This window comes from Dermacentor silvarum, chromosome 8 (assembly GCF_013339745.2).
Source record: "Dermacentor silvarum isolate Dsil-2018 chromosome 8, BIME_Dsil_1.4, whole genome shotgun sequence".
Taxonomy (NCBI): Eukaryota; Metazoa; Arthropoda; class Arachnida; order Ixodida; family Ixodidae; genus Dermacentor; species Dermacentor silvarum.
In genome coordinates, this window is record NC_051161.1 from 32,276,310 (window position 1) to 32,292,750 (window position 16,441).

Sequence of the window (16,441 nt, forward strand, 5' to 3'; positions counted from 1 at the left end):
GCGTTCCTCGCAAAAACACCATCCAGATGGCGCTCGCAGAAAAGGCGCAGAAAAAAGAAAGCTGCAGTTGCCGGGAAGCCTGACAAACAGTCAGGGATCTTTGAATGTTATCGCGTTCTACTCTTAAAGGTTAAGCGTCCTCCAAATTTTTGCTGCACCCACTCCACTGTCGGTACCGACTCGGTGCAGGCGTACAGGTGCGAAGCAGCAAGGCAGCAGACGACACAGCACAAAGGGCGTGAGCGTCGTTAAAACCCCGCTTACGAACGTCTGATATACCTAGCCAAGTGTGGTGTGTATTTACGCCCCAGAAGCAGATCATACTTGAATTGAATGGAATTGAATTGAATTGAAAATTATTCGCCTTGAACAGATACACAAGAAAGGAGTAGCCACAAAAAGCTACTGAAATTAGTAGCTTGACGAGGTGGCTGCCCCATTACACAGCAGCAGCAGCAGCAGCTGCTGAGTAGCAGCAGAATACTGTATACACTGCACATGCAGTGTATACAGAATGCTGTATACACTACACAGCAGCAGCTGTGTAGTGTATACGAAGCAATATTTCGTCTTAATTCTTAATTCTGCTGCTGCTGCCTGCTGCTGCGCTGCTGCATGTATGACCAATGTATGTATGCTGCAGCAGCAGCAGCAGCAGCAGCAGCAGCAGCAGCAGCAGCAGCAGCAGCAGCATTCTTAGCAGCAGCAGCAGCAGCAGCAGCAGCAGCAGCAGCAGCAGCAGCAGCAGCAGCAGCAGCAGCAGCAGCAGCAGCAGCAGCAGCAGCAGCAGCAGCAGCAGCAGCAGCAGCAGCAGCAGCAGCAGCAGCAGCAGCAGCAGCAGCAGCAGCAGCAGCAGCAGCAGCAGCAGCAGCAGCAGCAGCAGCAGCAGCAGCAGCAGCAGCAGCAGCAGCAGCAGCAGCAGCAGCAGCAGCAGCAGCAGCAGCAGCAGCAGCAGCAGCAGCAGCAGCAGCAGCAGCAGCAGCAGCAGCAGCAGCAGCAGCAGCAGCAGCAGCAGCAGCAGCAGCAGCAGCAGCAGCAGCAGCAGCAGCAGCAGCAGCAGCAGCAGCAGCAGCAGCAGCAGCAGCAGCAGCAGCAGCAGCAGCAGCAGCAGCAGCAGCAGCAGCAGCAGCAGCAGCAGCAGCAGCAGCAGCAGCAGCAGCAGCAGCAGCAGCAGCAGCAGCAGCAGCAGCAGCAGCAGCAGCAGCAGCAGCAGCAGCAGCAGCAGCAGCAGCAGCAGCAGCAGCAGCAGCAGCAGCAGCAGCAGCAGCAGCAGCAGCAGCAGCAGCAGCAGCAGCAGCAGCAGCAGCAGCAGCAGCAGCAGCAGCAGCAGCAGCAGCAGCAGCAGCAGCAGCAGCAGCAGCAGCAGCAGCAGCAGCAGCAGCAGCAGCAGCAGCAGCAGCAGCAGCAGCAGCAGCAGCAGCAGCAGCAGCAGCAGCAGCAGCAGCAGCAGCAGCAGCAGCAGCAGCAGCAGCAGCAGCAGCAGCAGCAGCAGCAGCAGCAGCAGCAGCAGCAGCAGCAGCAGCAGCAGCAGCAGCAGCAGCAGCAGCAGCAGCAGCAGCAGCAGCAGCAGCAGCAGCAGCAGCAGCAGCAGCAGCAGCAGCAGCAGCAGCAGCAGCAGCAGCAGCAGCAGCAGCAGCAGCAGCAGCAGCAGCAGCAGCAGCAGCAGCAGCAGCAGCAGCAGCAGCAGCAGCAGCAGCAGCAGCAGCAGCAGCAGCAGCAGCAGCAGCAGCAGCAGCAGCAGCAGCAGCAGCAGCAGCAGCAGCAGCAGCAGCAGCAGCAGCAGCAGCAGCAGCAGCAGCAGCAGCAGCAGCAGCAGCAGCAGCAGCAGCAGCAGCAGCAGCAGCAGCAGCAGCAGCAGCAGCAGCAGCAGCAGCAGCAGCAGCAGCAGCAGCAGCAGCAGCAGCAGCAGCAGCAGCAGCAGCAGCAGCAGCAGCAGCAGCAGCAGCAGCAGCAGCAGCAGCAGCAGCAGCAGCAGCAGCAGCAGCAGCAGCAGCAGCAGCAGCAGCAGCAGCAGCAGCAGCAGCAGCAGCAGCAGCAGCAGCAGCAGCAGCAGCAGCAGCAGCAGCAGCAGCAGCAGCACAGCAGCAGCAGCAGCAGCAGCAGCAGCAGCAGCAGCAGCAGCAGCAGCAGCAGCAGCAGCAGCAGCAGCAGCAGCAGCAGCAGTTTAGCAGCAGCAGCAGCAGCAGGCAGCAGCAGCAGCAGCAGCAGCACAGCAGCAGCAGCAGCAGCAAGGCAGCTAGCGAGCAGCAGCAGCAGGTAGAAAGGTTTGGTTTGAGTAGGTATGTACCAAATATTGTGGTGATGTGTAGTGTATACGGCAATATTTTCTCTTAATTCTGAAATCTCGCTGTAAAAAGAGTTGTTCTTTTTACCCATATGTACAGACAATGATTGCGCAAGATAACATAAGCATTTTGCAAAAGACAAAGGCAAGCTTCAGATTAATGAGCAAATACAAAAATAGATAAATAAATACAACATAGTTCACAAAAACTGATCTCGCATTGTTTTTTTTTTTTTTTTGACAACTGTGACACATCTACAGATTTGTTGGTAAAATTATTGAGCAGAGCTGGAAGAGTAAAAGCGATTGATTGTTTCGCATAGTTGTTTTGAGGAGTAGGTATGTACCAAATATTGTGGTGATGTGTAGTGTATACGGCAATATTTTCTCTTAATTCTGAAATCTCGCTGTAAAAAGAGTTGTTCTTTTTTGTGGCCGAACAGTATGTCTGGAGTAAACGATAATTATAAAAATCATGGACATTTATAACCTTAAACTGTTTAAAGAGTTGCTGCGTGTGAAAAATCATATGGGACGTTTGCAATTATCCTCATAAACTTCTTTTGAATTAGAAACAGCCGGTTTAGATTTCGTCGTTTAGTCGGTGCTGTTCAGGACCTCTCTAACTTACGCACTCCCTGCACATTAGTCCGACATAACATAACGCCTGCACCTTGGCATTCGTTTCGAGTGTCGCGCTGTGCCTGCACCGCAGAAATCGTGCTGCACAATTTTTGAACTTCTCGTGAACCGCCGTGAACTGGTTCACTGTGGTGCAGGCGCACGCGCACGCACAAACACAGTATTTCGAGCAGTATTGCGGCAGCAACTGCATGCGAATCCCGCGGCCGCGCGCCCTATGTTGAATGCGATCTGCGTTGAGGGCAGAGTCTAGGCGCTTCAACGGCTGACACCCATGTGCGTGCTGCAATAAGAGATAAGCAAAGCGTAAAACTACCTTCTCTTGAATTAGTGAAGGCTCACCTTGGTTTCTTTAAGTTACCAGTTAATTTTCATTCGTTTAGTTCTGCATTATGAGTGTTGTGTTATACCAAAGGCGCATTGTTATGATCGGCTTGGAATTCGACCGCTCAAGTGTGGCAAACATGCCCGCGCGCTTTCCCGTATCGAGAGGATGTGATGATATCTTCCTGGAAACTCGACCTCTCAAGTGTGGGAAACATTCTGCAAAATGTTAAACTGCGCGAAGGAGACGGGACATGAACAGAAACGTAGACGCAATCACACAATCTATGAACCGAATCTATGAACCGACTAGCCAAACAACATGTCTTACTACACCGGGAAACATGCCCGCGCGCTTTCCCGTGTCGAGGTAGTCGCCTTCATCCCCGAGACAGGTCACCCATCTACGCCCCGAGCAGACGCAAAGGCGAGTACCCAAAGGAGAAGACACAAAGGGGAAGAGGTCGTCGACTTCACAACCTGACAAAGGCACTGACACTTCCACAATTAAGAACCCCAGGGAGACATCGGCCACTAAAAGACCGGGAGGGGTTATGCAAGGTCGTCCTGGCCCCCGTGTTAGGTAGAACCGCTCGAGACTCGGATAGAGTCACAACCACGTACCAATGAATTGAATACTATCCTTTCTATTTTTCGTCATCACGATGACCACCTTCGTCTCCTGATTCTTGCGGTGACGACCCACCTCACCTGGACGAGATCGTATCAGCTGGTTGGCAGCAATGGGATACTCCACCCTTCGTCCTGGCTTCAGCAGAATAGTGAACGCTTGACTTTTTTTTTTTTTTTTTGAGAATTTGCCAGGTTTTAGCTCGTGTGTTTTATAAATCGGCGAATTAGTTTCTGTACGTGCAGGCTCCTGTTGAAAGCTTCTTCACGTCACAGCAGAGTAAGAAAGTCCTCGTTCAGGATAAACCATGGATTTGAGTAAACGGAGAAATTTAGAGTTGTTATTACTTTGTGAAGAGCTGGGAATGGAGGTCGGGAAAAGTCAGAGAAAGCTGCAGCTCATTGAAGCGATTGAGAAGTGCGGGGCTCTTGAGGACGAAATTTTAGAAGCATGGGAAGAGAGAGATACGAGCTGAGAAAGCTGAACAAAACACTGCAGAAGAAAGGCAAAGAACTGAGAGAAAAAAAAGAAAAAACGCTACAGAAGAAAGGAAGAGAGCTGACCAAAAGGAAGCTGCAAAAAGAAAAGAACGAGAGGAACAGAGAGCTCACGAACTAAAGCTAAAAGAACTAGACGTGCAGCGGGATCAAGCCAGGCAATCAGCAGATAACCTCTCAATAGATGAAAGACGTTCAGGTGAAGCAGGAGTAAAAATAAGGGATCTTATGCCGTCGTACAAGGTGAACGATGACACGGAATTGTTTCTCGTTACTTTTGAACGAACCTGCGAGAAAAACGGGTTGGTACTAGAAAATTGGCCACAACATATTCTGACCGTTCTTCCTGGAGAAGCCACCGAAATAATTGCAAGGCTAACGAGAGACGATGCAGATGACTATCAGAAAGTAAAAACTGCGTTGCTAAGAAAATATCGGATCTCAGCGGGGGCTTTCCGCCGCCGTATTCGGGAGGTAGCTAGAGCATCGGGCGAGTATTTTCAAGATTTCACTTATAAGATGAAAGCCAATTTAATCCAGTGGCTAAAGGGGAAGATGCGTTCGGTTGTCACGACATGGTTGTGGAGCTAATATGCAAGGAGCAGTTCTATGGGTCCTTAAGTGAAGAGATGCGCCCTTGCATTAAAAATCATCATCATCATCAGCCTATTTTTATGTCCACTGCAGGACGAAGGCGATCTCCAATTACCTGCGATCTCCTGCGACCTCCAATTACCTCTGTCCTGCGCTAGCTGATTCCAATTTCCACCAGCAAATTTCTTAATTTCATCACCCCACCTAGTTTTCTGCCGTCTTCGACTGAACTTCCCTTCTCTTGGCACCCATTCTGCAACTCTAATGGTCCACTGGTTATCCACCCTACGCACTACATGGCCTGCCCAGCTCCATTTTTTGCTTTTCACAGATAAGGAGATAAGGAGAGAAAAGAAAAATAATAGAGTGAGTCATTCGCAGAGACAGTCACAGAAGAATCTCCGCTGTCACAAGCATTCGTACAATCCAGTATTCTTCACGAACTGCAGAAGGGCTTTTGTGGCCTTTTGCATGCAAGAATGCATAGGCCATGGCCCAAGGATCTTCTCTGCCGAAAACATTCTTTATCTAACAGGTTGAGTTTAGCTTGGAGAATACGTCGTTGAGTATCAAAAGATGGACAGTGACACAGGTGTCACTCTCTCCCGACCATAGGAGAGAGAAAGAGAAAATGAGAGTGAGCGTGGGCACTAAGTGGGCACTAAGTAAAGGAAACACTAAAGGATTGTGGTAGAAGTCATTGTCATGACCATGACTCAGCAAAAATGAGAATGACTCAGCGAAAAAAGATTAACACTCAAGAACCAATGGAATGGATCCGGATGTGGTACTAAGTGAAGGAAAAGGTTAGAGGTTGATGGTCGAAGTCATAGTCATGAGCATGACTACGGTTTTCGCCTTAAGGTCTCTTAAGTGTAGCTAAAGGAACTCTTCAAGACTCATGACATGAATGTCATGACATGCGTGTCATGTAGGTCATGAAAGAGCCGCCTACGTCTTGGTGCTCTCGTGGTCGTTTCGTTAACTTGGAAGGCTCCCCGCACACTGCTTCGCGTAACATCGATCCACAGGACGTGGGATCCGCCGGCTTTTTTCTTTGGATTTTATTCCACCAAATACAGCACAAAGATATACTTTCTGAAACGTACATCCACCACCTGTACGGCGGTGGGTGTATCCTCCGGTGGGATCGTGGGCACTTGTGAGTCTTTTAAAGATTTCACTTATATGTTTAAATCAAATTTAATTGAGTGGCTAAAAGGGGAAGACGCGTTCAGTTGTCACGATAAGGTTGTTGAGCTAATCTGCATCCAGCAGTTCTATGGGTCCTTGAGCGAATAGCTGGGCAGCGTCCACATGCGGTATGATGTGCTGCGGTTTGGTGGGGTGTGGCGAGGTGTGCGGTTGCGAACATGCACTACACCCATCTTATGATTGTGGATAGTATCATCTCCAACCAATCTGCTTTGCCGGTAGTCATTTCATGCTTACATCTGCTCTCGATTACTGGAGAGCCAGCAATTTTACAGCGAAAGCTGTATATACAGCTTTCGCTGTAAAATTGCAAAAATGGCTGTGGCTTAACTCAGTTATGCCTGGGTGTGCGTAGCGAGAGGTACGGTGAATCTTATTGTTTAGCTTGGTTCTCTCTACGGTTACATCTTTATCGTTTAGCTTCGTATGTCTGAGTGTTTAGGTTTGGTTGTTACCTCTCGTTAAGTTATGGTTACATTAAAGACTAGACATTTTTAAAGTGTAACGCATTTATTTTGAAAGTCTTCATCTTGTTTCTCAATTGCCACAAAGACGGCCCAATAGTCGGTGAGGTGGGAGGATAAGGGGTTATCGTCCAGTGACTTGAACACTTTTCGGGTGCTATCCTCATCTGAATCCACTCGCCTGGCCGCTTCGTATTTACGACGCTTCTCGAGGCGTACGTGCGGCTCGTTCTTCCTCTGTCTCCTCGGCTCGCTGCCTCCTCTTGGTTTCGCTCCGACGATGAAGCCTGACTTCTTTCAGTCTCTTCGACTCACTAGCCGCGTTTACATGAATGCGACAATGGCGCATCGCATCGCATTTCTAGCGCATCACATTCATGTAAACAGTGGTAATGCGCTAGGAAGGCGGCGATGGTAGATTTACGGGCGGGAGTCGACTCACGCATGTGACTCTACGTTCTCGGGCTAGTTAATGCGCTACATGTAAACGGCCTCACTTTCCATATCTTCCAACGAATCCCATCGAACCGGCCTCTCTATATATACGATGCAACGCCGGCTCCTCCTCTGTTGTTGCAACGCGGTTTCACCGGCTCGTCCTCTGACGTCATGCCAGATGGCACGGTGGGCGGCGCTGCCAGCTGCGGCGGTTGCTAGGCAACGGCTCAGCTCGTGGTGCGGCCACAGGCCACAGCAAAACGGCCAGAATACAGCCAATGTAGCTCTCGCTACAAAAACCGTTCGTCCCATGTTTCGCTAAACGTCTCCATCGGCTGCGCCGTCAGTTACGTCGTTCTGTACGCCGTACTCAAGCGCGCGCGCCATTGGCAGCACCGTTAGTAACGTCGCTCTCTGTGTCGTACCTGCTCTGCCCGCAACGCCACGTGCTCGGCTCGCAGTTGTCGCATGCGTTTGATATCTCGAGTTAGCTCGGCATCGTGGTTAGCAGCATCCGCCCGCCATTGGCGCTTGCGTTCCACTAGAAACACAAACATGTAACCAATAATTGAGAAACGCTTCAGTACAGCGTCGGGATTAACCCACTGCTAAACACCGGGGCCGCACGTTTCAGCTTCACTGGTTAGCCATCTGTACGGAGTGCTTGGGCGGTGTTTTTTTAAGGTGTAATGTAAATAAATGAAGGAATTTCATATGGTTACGTTACCTTTAATGTGGCCCATTAAGAACATTTTGTAGAGAGCACTAAGGTTATTCTTTTTTTCTTTTGCGTAGCAATTCAGCTGTAAAACAGTTTTTTCCCTTCCTTGCGAGATGAAAGAAGACGAGGAGAATGAGAGTTTTGTGATTTTAAATGTAGGAAAATCCTTCGCGTCCTTTCGTGCTCGTTTACCTGCCCCCCCCAAAAGCCCGCTTTTTGCCAGCCTTCTGTGAGAATAGGAATGAGTGCAAAAAATTACACTAGATGAACTGTGTCTATTTCGGTCGTTGTTAGGGGCGACAATCCATCGCATGCTTCGCTGGCCGAAACATACACCGCTCTCCTAGCGTAATCTTTTGCAGTCATTGCCATTCTGACAGCAGGTACACGAGTACGAGAGAACGCACATGCTCAGTGCCATGCCTCCACACCAGGCGATTGCTTCGTCAGAGGGCGCAAAAATGCAGTTTGGCACGCGCTCGCGGATCCCGCAATATTTTGTTCCTGCTTGTACACGAAAAGTTTGTTAGCGTCGGAAAAACCCCAGCACAGATTTTTGGCGCGAACCGTATGTCCAGCGACGGTTTAATCTTGGAGGAGGCGGTCTCTCGTGACTCGGTTACAGATTTTCTTTTTTTGTCTCCTGTAGAGCGTGCTCTGCCCGCGTAGTCGCAACGTGGCGCAGAAAAGCCCACCTACAAAAGAAAGCTACCATTACGCGAGTCTTTTTAGCTCACTGCCACAACGTTCGCTGTCAGAGACAGAGCAGGAGCCAATCACTCTTCTGCTCAGCTCTGCTGCGATGATAACGAAGGCGAAACGCGATTCGTGGGAGGCGGCAAACTCGACGAACAAGCGAGTATCAACTCGGCTGATTGCTCGCGACCTCGGCGCGCTCGCTGCATCCCCTCGAGAGTGTTATTCGTCGATTGCCGTCACGCGTCGAACGTCCTTTGGCTTGCGTGTTCCTTTCGTGTTTCTTGCGTCTTTCTTTCTTTTTCTTTCTTTCTTTCCTTCTTTCTTTTTTTCTTTCCTTTAACAAGAAACAACGGCGTAGTTTTTGGTGCCAGCAGTTTTTGGTCTTTAGCAACCTTCCTCCGCCAATTTGACAGCGTTTGTCCGCATACCGTCGGTCCTCCGCATGGAGAGAGAGAGAGAGAGGCTAACTAGACTTTGTCGAGTTTTCTGCCCTGCACGTATGTGGGCAGGCTCATGACGTGAAAGGTCAGAGCTGTGTAGATGCGATAACTAGCTCTTCGCGAGGACATACTAATATAGCACACATTTCTAAAGATGTCGGAGACGATGACTTCTACAATCATGCTTTAGTGTTTCCTTCACTTAGTACCCACGTCCGAACTCATTTCAGTGGCTTTTGAGTCTTAATCTTTTTTCGCTGAGTCATTGTAATTTTTGCTGAGTCATGCTCATAAATATGATTTTTACCATAATCATTGAGTGTTTCCTTCACTTAGTGTCCACGTCCTAACCCATTCCAGCTATTTTTGAGTGTTAATCTTTTTTCACTGAGTCATTGTCATTTTTGCTGAGTCATGCTCATGACTATGACTTCTACCAGCATCCTGTAGTGTTTCCTTCACTTAGTACCCACGTCCGAACTCATTTCAGTGGTTTTTGAGGGTTAATCTTTTTCGCTGGGTCATTGTCATGACCTACATGACACGCAAGTCATGACATTTATGTCATGATCTATCACTTATGTTCGTCATACATTCCCGTCATACTATACCAATTTTTGTACCTACCAAGTTAACGAACGACCATGAGAGCACCAAGACGTAGGCGGCTGTTTCGTGACCTACATGACACGCATGTCATGACATGACATTCATGTTTATCATATACTCTTGTCATAGTGTGCCAATTTTGGTACATACCAAGTTAACGAAACGACCATGAGAGCACAAAGTCGCAGGCGGCTAGATAGATAGATAGATACTGACAAAGTAGCAAATGTTCGCCAAGAAATGCTTCACATTTAAAAAGTTTTGGTTTCGAGGTTGCTTTTACTGCAGCAGGAGAAAAAAGTCACCGACGATTACGATACTACCTAAGGCGAATTTTGAGCGTAGCTGTCAAGGTGTTTTGCATTCGCGGTTTACTGTGGCAAATAATTGGATTCTGGGCGACAGGGTCCTCTCGGCGGCGGCGCTGAGCCTCTGCTCGGGCAGCTCGTTTAGCAGCAGTGGCAGACGAAGCATTTCCGGCGGTTGCGTCGCTCATTGTTCAGAAAGAAAGCGTGAACATGAGAACGCGTGGCTCGCGCGGAGCGCATTCTCTAGCGGCGGCGGCGCAGGCGAAATAGCGCATGCGCAGTGGCTCCGACACCCACGCCGGCAGCGCTTTGTTTCCTTATATGGTATCGGTGGACGCGCTCGCCGCATGCCTGGTCGTCTCGTCTCGCAGCACGTCTCGTGCGACCCTCCGCTTTCCTCCTCACCATTTCGCCATACTCTCCCCCCCCCTTCCTCGTCGCGCTCTCATCGCTATCGCCGTCTTTCATCCCCGCTCCACTCCGCGTTCGCTCTTTCATCCTTCGCTGTGCTCGTTCGCAGCGACTGAACGAAAGGCTTAGCCAACACTGGGGTAAAGGCCGCTGTGATGTGTAAAGCACCACAATTCATATGTCGCTTTTGTTTTGTGTTACCTGCGCTGTGTGTCGTACTAAACACCCCTTTCATATGGAAAGGCTTACATTTTGCACTAGGCAGACTGGTGTTTGAAGGAACGGTTGCGACGGCACAATAACACCTTGAAAGATACGCCTTTTTCTCATCTGTCTGCGCACTGTATAGGCCATGTATAGGCATTCAAGCTTTCGTGTGCACAAGCGTGATAATATGACATAGAAAACGGAAGTAGAGCGAGATTATGGAGGCGTTCTGTACAAAAACTTTAATATATGCACGCCAATCCCCTCAATCTATATATATTTTAAAGTGCGAGATTGATCTGCGCGCAAATGATCTGGTGTGACTAAACCGTGTGTCCCACGTAACTTGATCGAAACTTTAAAAATATGCAAATGGCTACGTAGCTGGACAGAACGAAGGAATGTTGTTTGCCATCGCTTGGAGATACTCAGATTATGCTTTTCATTCCGCCTAATTACATAATTAGTATTAATTACCTCCTCAAGTATTATAATTAGATAAAAAAGGTGCCAATGAGAAAATTGTAGCGCATAATGAAAAACTCCTGATACATATTTCTGTTGCTCAATACGTCCTACATAAATGTGTTTTTCCAAGCATGACAGAAGCTTGCGAATACACGCAAAATTGCCGCGCGACTGGCCGCTCGAGGCACTTTGTGCGTATTCGCCCAGCTACGTGGCATTTGTATATTTTTAAAGTTTGGTTCAAGTTACGTGGCACCCATGTCAGCGCTCCTTTCACGCTGGGAAAAACACTTTTATGTAGCACGTACTGCAGCAACAGAAAGCTGTATCGGGAGTTTTTCATGTTGCTCTACAGTTTTCTCATTGACACTTTTCACATAATTATAATAATTGAGAAGTTAATTAATTAGTCAACACTAATTATTTAATTGGGCGGAATGTAAAAAATTATCTGAGTATCTCAAAGCATATTTTTAAAGTTTGGCCCAAGTTAAGTGAAACACCGTGTATGTCTTTCATTCGCGATACCGCGCACAAAAAACTTAGGTTGGTAACCAATAGAAGGCTTGTACTAAGAGTTAATACTCGTTTTAAGATTTAGGTTCGGCTTCATCGTCAACTCTGTGTTGTTGTTGTTGTTGTTGTTGTTGTTGTTGTTGTTGTTGTTGTTGTTGTTGTTGTTGTTGTTGTTGTTGTTTGAGGAGAGGGATTTGCTAAGAATAGGATGCGAATTCCAAAGCGACAACAGGTAATTTTCGGGACTGATAAAAAAGAACTGATGAGGAAAGGCGAAATTATTAGCTAACGTGAAAAGAACAGCGACAGCAAGGATCGGGAGTCAATAAGTGACAGGTACAAGAGAAAGAAAGAGCGAGCGCGAAGATATATGCATATTTAACAGAGTAATTGGTTGGATTCAGTAATGACTTCCTGGACGGCGGAACAAACAACCGTGTGGGTATGTGACTAAATCCCAGCGTCGAGGCTCCAAACGTAAGGACAAGGGGATCTGTCAAGTCCAGGCCACGTCTTCGAAATGGAAGTTGGGGCTAGTGTTTCTGTTACTCTTACTTTCTACACTTTTTTCTCTGCATCGAAATTGAACCTTCTTTAACTGAAAAAAGGAAAAGGAATTTGAAGAAAACAAAACAAAACAAAACAAAACAAAACATTTTGCAGTTTCGACGGAGGAAACACTGACAGAGAAACTAATATTCATCTATAACTCAAGCCTCATAAAGAAAAGTGGATTCCTATCAGTCAGCCACGGAATACCGTGCATTTCGACTCTAATTCTTATATCAGCTAATCACTGGGCGTTTTAATATTGACCGTGAAAATTTTTACTTACCGAACTGGTTACATCACAAGAAAACAACATTCTCGAACTATTACACCCTTAACCGAAATTAACTGAAAGAAGAAAAAGAAACAACTGCTTTGAATTCTCTTATTTCCCACGAACTACCACCGACTGGAATAATTTGACTAACGAAGTTGTCAGCCAAGACTCGTTGTCATCCCTGGTGGCCCCACTAACAGTGGTGACATGTGTATTTCTGAATGCAAAACGACTTATGCTTTTCATGTGTGCTCTTCTTTTTGTTTAGTTGCATATATACCAAGTTTTACCATACTGATGTGACCTTGTGATAAGTACCTATACAAAAAAAATTAATGCTGATTTTTATATGCTCAACCTCACCAACGCATTCCCATCCACGCAACCGTGGAAACCCCCTACACGCAAACCCATATGTGACCCATATGTGATCCATGCGACCCATACGTGATCCATTCGACCCATATGTGATCCAGACCCGGATTACACAGTCTCCGGGATCGGTACACCTTTTTTCGTCGAGAAACCCGACCGAGAAAAACGCCAAACCCAAGGCAGAAAGACAAAGAAAACTTGGCTTTGATAAACAAATTACGCTTGAAGGCGGATATTTGTTGTGATGTGAATATTTAAGTATACTGTTTGTTGTTCCACTGCTTAATTCTATGTAGGACAAAGCCGGTCCCCGACACATCTGTGGGGCACTTACAGATGGCTACACCACTTGATTGGTCAGCATCGTGACTCTTCCGTCGCCTACTCAGTGAGGGACACTCACTCACGCCAATCATTTTACCCTCGCAACATGTATCGGTCAATCAGCTGGTTTTACGTTAGAAACAGTATTATCAACCAAATACCACGAAAAGTGACTGAATTGGCAAAGAAGCCATCGCTTAATAAGATAAATGGAAGAAAAGTTTGAATTGGGTGATTTAATATGACGTCCCAAATCAATACAGGAGCTCTGAGATAATGCGAGACTCCGAGTGAAAGAGATTCGGGAGTGAAAGAGGATGCATAGGAAGTTACGGTCAGCTACCCTGCACGATGAGGAAGGGGGATAAAAAGAGAAAGGGAGCGGAAGGACGGAAAGAAAGAGAGACGAGTACAACGTAACTGCGTATTGACCATAGAGCGGTAGCAGGCGACGCTCTTAAAGTCTATCGTGAAGGCCCGTGGACTGCCGGAACCCGAGTAGCGTTAATAAAGCCTTCTTCGTGACGTTTCTTTGGGAGCACGGGCCTAAAACATTTTGTTCTGATAGTGGACGACTGTCTGCAGTTGATCCAGCACTGTGCATATCACTTGCCAATGTGTGTGAGTGTCTCGCCGCAGCTGCATGTATCGCACGTGTGATTGCTGGCCATTCCAATTGGAAGGGAGATATGAGCTAGTACATGCGACGCCAAGCCACAAATGGTACAACATGGTCTGTTACCATCTGGAGTTATTTGAGGAATGCTCGGCACGCGAGCGCTTTTGCATTCCGCTTCCATCGGAATGCGATCGCCGCTGTCGGGAACTGAATTTACGGCCTCGTGTTCGTCAAGGGAACGGCATATAGCCACTGAGACACCAAAGTGTGGGAAAAGTGTATTGCAAAGCTGCGTGAGATGATTGGTGCTGTTTTATTTCCTTCGTCGTATCTCTTCACTGAGCATGCGGAATACGCAGACATCATTTACGTACATTCTTAGGCTGAAGAACTACAACTGGAACAACTTAAATTAGCAGACGATGCCTTTTGCAGCTGTTCTGTTCGGATATATGCATGAGTTGCTGAGGAGATATTGAGGCAGAAAGTACCTCGGCTACTGCATTTCTCTATGGTATACAGGTAAATAAATAAATAAATAAACAAATAAATAAATAAATAAATCACGAGGAAACTAATAAAGATAACAACGCTGCAACGGAGAATTCCCTTCTCTTGCTCAAACTCGCTCAGAGTTAGCCACCTGTTTGATTCGGGCGTTTTGAACATCGCAAATATTATTTACGCTGGGCTTATTTTTGATGTTGGAGTCATTGTTGTTTGATACTTTTGTTGATACTGTTGTGTGTACGTTAAGCAATTGTGGAATACAACGTATTTAATCAGGCTGCTTTGAGCTCGTTACATATGGCATGCATTGAAGTTTAAGCATTGGAGACTGCTTATTCCATGTATATCAAGGGTTACATTTGTCATTCATATTTCTGAATATGCGATGTGTGCTTAAATATATTTTAAATATATTTAAACAATTTTACCTTGCTGTTACGATAAGTTCTAATACACTTGTGCCACCTGTAACCTGGATATTGTTTTTCATGAGAGTGTTTTATTACGGTGACAGATTCCGGTTAAAAGAAAAAAAAAAGAAAAAAAAAGTTGCTCAAGCAAATTGGAAATGTCGAACTGGAACGAATTGGATGTTTGCAATTAAGTTTTGAGACACCCATTGGGAAAATACAACAGGTCCATTTCGACTAATTAGTTTTTGAACACAATTGGACCCAATTGGTCTCTCACTTGGACCCGTTGGGAGCAACATAAAAAACAAAGGAAAAAAAAAAAAAACCCTAAATGGGCCCTAACCTTGATATGACGCGGATACACTTGAATCTCCCTTCGAGAAGCTTACTCATGCATGAACGCACTATAGCAATTCTCTTCAATGACATATCCACCATTCACTTCACTATGAGAGATACATTTCAGGTGCCATATATGTAAGCCAAATTTGGTTTTCAAGAGAGTTTCAAGTTTCGAAAATTTCAAGAGAGATTTTTAACTTCACAGAAAGCTAAATGCTTCTCTCCAATCATCACGAAAAAATGCAAAGATACTTTATTTGAAAACTCGCATTATATTTGTTCCATTATTATTACTAATTATTTCGTTGTTTCACAAGATCACTCATCCAGTGACTTCCATTTGGGTCCAGCTGGGACCAATTGGCATACCAAGCTCCAGTGATGTCCAATTGGGTCCCATTGAAAAATTCCAATTGGACTCAACGTACTTTTTTTTTTTTTACTGGGATATGGATATCATAATTAGACATTTTTAAAGTTGACTGCGAGATCGAAGTCCTCTCTCAGCGATCTCCAGTTACTCCTGTCCTGCATCAGCTTACTCGATCCTACACCTGATAATTTCTTCATCTCACCAGTGTACGCATTATCTTATGCTGTCGCCGGCTGCATTTCTCTTCGCTTTTTGGCATATTTCCCTCGTTGCTCTATAGCAGACGACCGGTCATCTGTTCTACGCATTACGTGACCTTGCAAATTTCACTCCCTCAGGCTTAATTTCGACTGGAATATCATATATCTGCGTTTGCTCTGTAATATGCGGTGTCACCTTCCTATCTTCCGTCATTATCCACTCCATCACTCGTTGTGCGATCCTTTTAGCGTTCAGGTGTTGCTTCCGGAGTTAACGGCACCCGTGCTTTCAATCGCGGTGTGCGACACGTCCACTCCTACTAATTTGCGTCAACCGGCGCGTTGCCCTTTCGGGGTGTCGCGATCTGGGTCAGCGTGGGCGGCTCGGCGAGACGCGAAGAATAAAAAAGCAGCGCGTTTGCTCCGATTCCCGCCAGTTGGCGACACTCGTGGCGTTATCGATCCGGACACAGGTGACGTTTAACGAGCAGCCACAGTCGCGATTGCCTCAGCAGTGAAACTCGAATTCATAACCCAGCCATATCGCGCGGCTAATTTTTAGGAGTTAGCAGACGATCGCGCCATCTGTAAATGATACTCGAGTTGACTTCCGCCAGCTGATCTGTAAAATTAAACATCGGCTAGGCTCAATAAGCGTGAAATAGGTGACGCAGCAATTTTTATATTACTGTATTTTGCCATAAAACCATGTTGTTATCGAAACAAGGTGGCCTATGTGAGGTTTTGCTCGTTGGGTGATAACAAACCTTTTGGAGAAGCTGTCTACAGATGCGGAGTGTTCTGAACGGAGATCGACGTCGACTTTGCGCAAGAGGAGTGAACCGCTCGTCGCGTCGCCTGTTGTCGGTGCTATAAAACCACTAATTACCGATGCCGCGGGCGTTCGGGCTTATTTTCGCGGTTACGTCGCCAGGTGGCAGTGATGTGTCGTTTTCCCTTAGTTTTCCGCTTTTTGGTTCACGTCGAGGCG